Below are 8,283 nucleotides of genomic sequence, written 5' to 3'. Positions count from 1 at the left end.
ACACACACACACACACACACACAGACAACACATAGACACACAGACAGACACACACTACACACACACTACACACACACACACACACACACACACACACACACACACACACACACACACACACACACACACACACACACAGAGACAATACTCGTGCCCTGACCATTGCCTCCGTCTGGAACTGTGTAGACGCGATGCTGAACTGGAACTCCAGCGGAGAGGTGTCGTACACGGTCAGCGACTCGTCAACGTTACAGCTGCAACGGGACAAACAACAACAACAACATCAACAAAAATAACGTACAACAATATCATCAACAACGTCAACAACAACAATATCATCAACAACGTCAACGAGAACAATAGCAGCAACAACAATGGGGCAACAAGATCCACAGTGACTCAACGTTTCAGCTGCAACGGGACAAACAACAACAGCGTCAACAACGTCAACAACAACAATATCATCAACAACGTCAACGAGAACAATAGCAGCAACAACAATGGGGCAACAAGATCCACAGTGACTCAACGTTACAGCTGCAACGGGACAAACGTCAACAACAACGTCAACGAAAACAAAGTCAACAACAACGTCAAAAACAACAACAACGGAGCAACAAGATCCACAGTGACTCGTCAACGTTACAGCTGCAATGGAGTAAACAACATCAACGTCAACACCAACAACGACAACAACGTCAACAACAACATCAACAACGTGAACAAAACAACGTCAACAACAACAGACAGACAGACCTACCCGTTTTCTATGATGCTGTACCGCGGCGTGGCCTGGGGGTCCGGGGACGGCGTCGCGAAGCAGGTTTCAGCGAACATGACGTAACCTGGCAGTGACGTGTCCACAAACAGCCCGAAGTACAGCGGCTCGGAGGGGAAAACCTAAGGCGCGAAACGGAATTTTCCGGATTAAGCTGAGGGGAAAACCTAAGGCAGGAAACGGAATTATCCGGATTGAGCTGAGTAAGACTAAAACTGTCCCTGTAGCTCTAAATAGCCTTGCCTAAAGACTACAACTGTCCCTGTAGCCCTGAGTAGTCTTGCCTAAAGACTACAACTGTCCCTGTAGCCCTGAGTAGTCTTGCCTAAAGACTAAAACTGTCCCTGTAGCTCTAAATAGCCTTGCCTAAAGACTACAACTGTCCCTGTAGCTCTAGATAGCCTTGCCTAAAGACTAAAACTGTCCCTGTAGCTCTAAATAGCCTTGCCTAAAGACTACAACTGTCCCTGTAGCTCTGAGCAGCCTTGCCTAAAGACTAAAACTGTCCCTGTAGCTCCGAGTAGCCTTGCCCAAAGTCTAAAACTGTCCCTGTAGCCCAGAGTAGCCTAGCTTGCCTAAACTAAATGGTCTTACAGAAATGGGGTTGTCGGATGTCCGGAAGGGTGTGTCTGTGTGCGTGTGCGTTTGTTTGTGTGTGCTTGTGTGTGTGTGTTTGTGTGTCTCTGTGTTTGTGTGCATGTGTGTAAAAGTCCAACGACTGAAGGTTCTTACGGAAATAGGGTAATCGGACGTCCGGAAGGGGCTGTAAAAGTCTAAAGGGTCTTACAGATATAGGGTAGTCGGAAGTCCGGAAGGGGCTGTCGAACGCCTCGGACTTGAAGACGTGCATGTTGAAGTTGAACTTGTGCTCACCGTCCTCCACCTGGATACTGTGACGTCACAAACACACCGTGTGAAAAAGATGCGTGACTATCAGCTACGTCATTAAGTCACGTCGGTGCTGGATTATAAAACAATATTTAAAACAATATGGTCGGACCCACCAATATGGTCTGTTTGCCATAGTCCCCACATGACCAACCTGGGTTTGCCCTGACCCACCCATGACCCCTGACCCCTGACCCACCTTGGTTTGGGGATCTCGAACAGAAGTCCTTCCCCCTCGAAGCCGACCCAGTCCGCCACCAGGAAGTTGCAGCTGATTGGCCAGCTCATGACCTCCTGACCTTCTGACGCGTCGATGATCAGCTCATTCGTGAACGCGATGACGTCAGAGCCGTTTGTGGTCTGGGAAACAAAGTATCACGTGACCTACTGGTAGCAAACCTCCATGCAGATGTTTGGATAAAAACTGGTGCTGTCATATCTATCGACTATCCCCTTTAAAGTGACACAGTTTGTAGACATTTCCCGTTCAGGGCTAAAAATTGTGTAACTACAAGCATTTTGATAAAACAATCATCGTTACTACATCCTTGTGGTGATCTATGCTGAAGAGAAACTGTTCTGACCTGTGATCTGGTCAGACCTGTACCTGACATGTGACATGTCTCTGACCTGGTCTGACCCAGGGACCTGACCTGTGACATGTCCTTGATCTGTTCAAACCTTTTGACCTGTTTTAATCTGTGACCTGTTCTAACCCGTGACATGTCCCTGACCTGATCTGACCTGTGACATGTCCTTGACCTGTCCTGACATGTGACCTGTTCTGACCTGTGACTTGCTCTGACCCGTTCTGACCTGTGACCTGTTTTAAACTGTAACCTGTTCCGATCTGTAACCCGTTCTGACCTGTGACCTGCTCTGACCTGTGCCCTGTTCTGACCTGTTCCCTGTTCTGACACGTGACCTGTCCTGACCTGTGACCCGTCCTGACCTGTGACCCGTCCTGACCTGTGACCCGTCCTGACCTGTGAGGTTGTTCCGCAGTCCGTCAGGTCCGTCCTGACGATCAGGTTGTCGCTGTCCACCGTCCCGCGGCATTGTGGGTCCGTCAGGCGCACGCGGCTGGAGTTAATACCGGGCAGACCCGCTAGGGGGATCTGCACACCCATGGAGGTAGCGTCGCAGTCCACGTTCACAATCACAGACTCTGGAAACAACGTCTTGTGTGTTATCCCTAAACTGTAGACTACTATAACGTTATGCGTGTTATCCATTAAATCCAGACTGCTATAACGTTATGTGTTTCATCAATAAACTCAAGACTGCTAAAACATCATTGGTATATGATGAACAATATGAAAAAATTACGTCACAGATTACATATTGATGACGTCACAGCTTATCTGTAGATGACGTCACAACTTACCTGTAGATGACGTCACGTCATACTTGTAGATGACGTCACAGCTTACCTGTAGAAGACGTCACAGCTTACCTGTAGAAGACGTCACGACTTACCTGTAGATGACGTCACGGTAACCGGCAGGCTCTCCATCAGTGTCCCGGCAGCCTTTAGGCTGATGACGTAATCAGTTCCCGGGAACAGGTCCACAATAGTTGCTGACGTCGCCCTGGGTCCGGGTGCCGGGGAAACTTCTCTGTGGGGGGGATGGGGGTACAGAAACGGTTACATGCCCGTAGCCAGTGGGATTCGGAACAAGGCTTAAAGGTCCACCTTTTATCTCAAGGTCCTTTCTTTCTTAAAAAAGTAGACTAATTGTTGTTAAGTATGTTAAGACGTGGTTCTCACCTGCTCTTCCCACCCTGTCTCCTGTAGGTTAGACGTCTTGTACAGGTTACAAGACCTGCACATAGTTGTTACCTGTCTCTGCCACCTGTCTTGTGTAAGTTAATACGTAGGTTAAGACGTAACCCCTACCTGTTTCTCCCCTTCTTTCTTGTGTAGGTTTAAGATAAGACGTAAGTTACAGTGGTTCTCACCTGCTCCTGCCGTCCGTAGGTTAAGACGTAACTCTTACCTGTCTCTCCCCTCCTTTCTTGTGTAGGTTTAAGATAAGACGTAAGTTACAGTGGTTCTCACCTGCTCCTCCCTCCTTGTCTCCCGTAGGTTAAGGTTAAGGCGTGGTTCTCACCTGTTCCTCCCTCCTTGTCTCCCGTAGGTTAAGGTTAAGGCGTGGTTCTCACCTGTTCCTCCCTCCTTGTCTCCCGTAGGTTAAGGTTAAGGCGTGGTTCTCACCTGTTCCTCCCTCCTTGTCTCCCGTAGGTTAAGACGTAATTTGACACCATGGAGGTGGACCCGGCCCAGGACACGGAGAGGGAGCTAAAGGTGACGTCAGTAACGGCCAGGTTCTCCGGCGCGTCCATAACTGCAACGGTACAACAGGTACCAGTTAATATAACTGCAACGGTACCACAGGTTAGTGGGCAGTCCATAACTGCAACGGTACCACAGGTTAGTGGGCAGTCCATAACTGCAACGGTACCACAGGTTAGTGGGCAGTCCATACAACGGTACCACAGGTTAGTGGGCAGTCCATACAACGGTACCACAGGTTAGTGGGCAGTCCATAACTGTAACGGTACCACAGGTTAGTGGGCAGTCTGGTGTTATTGTACCACAGGTTAGTGGGCAGTCTGGTGTTATTGTACCACAGGTTAGTGGGCAGTCTGGTGTTATTGTACCACAGGTTAGTGGGCAGTCTGGTGTTATTGTACCACTGTAGCTTTGTGTGATATAGGTGTGTTAAGTTTGGATATAACAGGCGCGTCCATAACTGCAACGGTACAGCAGGTTAGTGGGCAGTCTTGTGTCATTGTACTACTGTAGCTTTGTGTTATACAGGTGTTAGCGGACAGACTTTAGTCCGTCTCTATGTTTTCTAAAAGGCAGTCTTGTGTTATGTTTGGATATAACAGGCGCGTCCATGACTGGAACAGGTTAGTCCTGTGCCATGTATGGATTCTATATCTTACTTCTTACTACACAGTCCGTCCGCAGTACACACGTTCCCTATGGTACTTACTACAGAGTCCGTCCTCAGTACACACGTTCCCTATGGTACTTTCTACAGAGTCCGTCCGCAGTACACACGTTCCCTATGGTACTTACTACAGAGCCCGTCCTCAGTACACACGTTCCCGAAGGCGCATCGTGAGCACTCCGCCCCGCTTCTATACGGCCTGTCTCCGCCCGTGTTTCCTCTGAAACGAGCCCAAAGATGAACACCACTGAACTAAACGAGTACTACAATGGCTGGCGATACGAAAGTGTAAAGAACTTTCAGAACGCTGGCAGTACGAAAATGACCGACGATTATAAGGTGTGCTAGAGAACTTTCAGGACTTAATCTGGTACGTAGTTAGGGTTATGATAAGGGTTATACTTGCTCGGGTCCGCAGTTAGGGTTAGGATAAGGGTTAGGGTTATGCTATGAGGGCGCTGCCGGTACTTACTCGGGTCCGTACTTAGGGTTAGGTGTCTATCTACTTACTCTGGTCCGTAGTTACACACCAGGAAGAAGACGTCGGTTCCGTCGAAGTTGTCTAGTCTCGGACAGACCGTCCAGCCGCACCCCACCTTGTAGGACGCCGCCCACATCAGCTGAGCAAAATACAGACAACAGGCGTTACTGGCTGTGTACCTGAAGCCTTACCTGTCGTACCCTTACCTGTATGCACCTGATACAGGTGAACCCTTACCTGTGTGTACCTGGAACAGTCGGCCCCCTCAGCACACGTGTTGTACCCTGCGCCCTCCCCCTGCCAGCCTTACCTGTGTGTACCTGGAACAGTCGGCCCCCTCAGCGCACGTGTTGGTAGTAAAGTCGTACCCTGCGCCCTCCGTCTGCCAGCTCGCCACCGCCGCCTCCAGCCCGGCGCTCCCGGCCGACGCGAACAGGTTCTCCCCGGCCGTGGCGAAGCCCTCCCCGCCCACCGACCGGTCCGGGTTCGCTGCGTATCGGCACCGAGCAGAGTAGGTCTGCGCTTTGAACGCAAGTCTCTCATCCCAGAACTGCAAACAAGCAAAACTATGAGAAAGAAATAATAATAGCCGAACTTGTGTCCGTTGTTTTGTGGGAGGGGGGAACTCTGAAAACGTTTGTCATATTTCGTCTGAAAGTGATTCACTTTTAGGCCTGCTTTTCAGGTAATCCTGGCCTGGGTATACATAAAATTACATACAACAAATACACCGTACATAAAAAATTAGTAAATACGACATCCTAAACATCAACTAGATCAAGTTCTGTCCCTAATGATCTGTTGAAAAGTCCTGAGACTGAGGATTTGTCGTGTTTGAAAACTTTCTGAAGTGCAACAAAAATATGATGGATGACCAGTCAGGAAAAGTGACGCTTTGAGAACAGCTAGAGAGAAAAGAATGATGCACGAAAAGAGTCTTTAAAACATTACCGTGAAAAGCGACATGTTAACCCCTGAGCGATACCCCTGCGGGGTTGTTGGAGGGTAACCCCAGATGAAGATGAAGTTTACCGACCATGTTTTTCATGTTGGCGGCGGTCGGCGTGGCGCTGGCCCGGGCGTCGTTGTGCGCGCGCAGAAGGACCGCGATGTCGTCGTCAGAGGCGGACCGTCTCGCACGGGACACTCCCCGGTCCGACGCGTCCTGTCGGTAAGCGTGTTGCTCCGCGGTAACCTGTCTGTAAAACCGGGCGTGTTGCTCAGTTTGCTGTCTGTAGAAATCAGCGTGTTGTGCGGCGGTTTGCTGAATCCCCCAGACTGGGAGGTACAGCAGAACACAGACTAGGATGGCTCGCATGTTCACAGGCGGTCCGAGTTTTGTAGCTCGCATGTTCAGACGTGTATGTATAAAAGTACAAACTGACTAATAAGCTGATAGACGCACCAACCACTAAGTGTCTGATACAAGAAAAGAAAAAGACGGTAGCAGTTTTGTAGCTACGCCATTTCCACTGTTCCAATCGATATCTGAAATCGCCTCATCCGGTCCGCTTCTGCATCAAGCCCTCTTTTTAATTTTTGAAGTGCCAATAATGCGGTCTGATCAATTAAGTGGTCATAACCTGGTTTAATCGATACACACGGATTTTACACCATGAAGTAGCATTCGGCTTGTATAAGTGTCGGCAATGAGCGATATGTTTTCACAATTCAAGATACCAGCATATATCAACTTCGCTTCTCATTGGATCTCCGTTCAGTAATTTTGGAAAGTTATGCAGTCCGATGTCTCCAGACTTGTGAGCCAGTATAGTAGCTGATAGAGGTGCAGTTAAATAATGCAGCACATGAACTAATTTCACGAGAGCTTTTAAAGCGTGTGAGAGGGTCCCCATAGATCTGCGGGAAAACACTTAGGCTGATCCGAAATGTGGAATTCCTGTCATGACAAGGTTTTTAGTGGAGAGGGGATTATCACACACATGAAGCACGAACTTGACGGAGTCACCATGTGCCCATTCTCTGGATTTCTCCGTAAACCACACGTTACGTTCAGCAAGTGTACTAAAATATATAGATAAAAAAGTTATTCGTAATGAAATTTAGTGTAAAAGAAACGATTCGAATTCGTTTTGATGCTTGCTTTATTTGTGGCCATGAACAACAGGAACACAACGTAATGTACATCAGTCTTTTCAATGTGCTTCATGTCTATGTTAAAAAAAAACAAAAAAAAAACAAAACTACTCAACAAAAATGCCCCGTTTTGCCCCCAGCAAAGTGAATATCTGCCAGCAGCGTGTTGTGATATAGCCGGGCAGGGAAACGCGAACTGTCCCGCATTAAAACCTACTTACGGACCACATCCGGGATGGGGCCTGGATACCCCGGGAAAGTGGGCTCTTCACAGTTTCAAGTGCTCTCCGCAAACACTTGGCGAATATGTAACAGTTACAAGAAGAACGCCACCTGCCATCTACCGGCCCGCCATGGGTGCTTCATTATACCTTCAAAACACAACAGAAGCGATACAGGTTTGGCTGGAGTCTCTCGTCAGAGGCCGAGTTTTACTTACGCAGGTGCGCCTCCCCGCGGAATATATTGGTACTGCAGCGTGGCTGCACAGGTGCAAGGCGGTTATTATGGTTGGTTTCCCAGAATCGGAGCGGGATTTACACACACGTTTTCTGTCACGTAGCTACACACGTTTTCTGTCACGTAGCTGCAAGGCTTCACCACGGGCAGCTCATAATTGTGATACCAGGTATTGTTGTTTTCGACGAGCAAGTTTATCCTTGACTAAAAGTAGCGATGATGAAAAGGGTTTTATTTACCATACCAGAAAAGGTTGGGACTCTGTATGAACCAACGCTGGCGTATCAGAGTTCCTGTCAGTCGTTCCCAGGATGCCTTAATTTTTCCCAGTATACTTTGTGTATAGCCTGTACCAGGCTTCGTTAGGCGGCTGGAAAGAGTAGAAATCGGCCAAATAAAGAGATGACATGTCTGAGGAGTTGGTCTGTCGGAGAGAACATTTTTCCGCTCCCAACTCCCCTGGCATGTCATCTCTTTATTTGGCCGATTTTCTACTCTTTCCAGCCGCCTCCCGAAGCCTGGTAGAGGCTATACTTTGCGCAGAAAATACGTTCTCCTTCCCAAGACTGTCTATGTGACGTGTGTTTAACTAGTCTCTACCAGAGGCTGAAGTGTTT

The 8,283-nt window shown here is 48.5% G+C and overlaps 1 pseudogene; it reads right to left on the bottom strand.

Moving 5' to 3' along the window:
• Nucleotides 1-6,506, bottom strand: part of LOC109475382 — a 12,901-nt pseudogene extending 6,395 nt beyond the window's left edge.
• Between the last annotated feature and the right edge of the window lie 1,777 nt (nt 6,507-8,283).

The sequence above is a fragment of the Branchiostoma belcheri genome, unplaced genomic scaffold (genome assembly GCF_001625305.1).
Source record: "Branchiostoma belcheri isolate BF01 breed outbred unplaced genomic scaffold, Haploidv18h27 scaffold336, whole genome shotgun sequence".
NCBI classification, from domain to species: Eukaryota; Metazoa; Chordata; class Leptocardii; order Amphioxiformes; family Branchiostomatidae; genus Branchiostoma; species Branchiostoma belcheri.
This window is presented reverse-complemented; position numbering and strand designations above follow the sequence as displayed.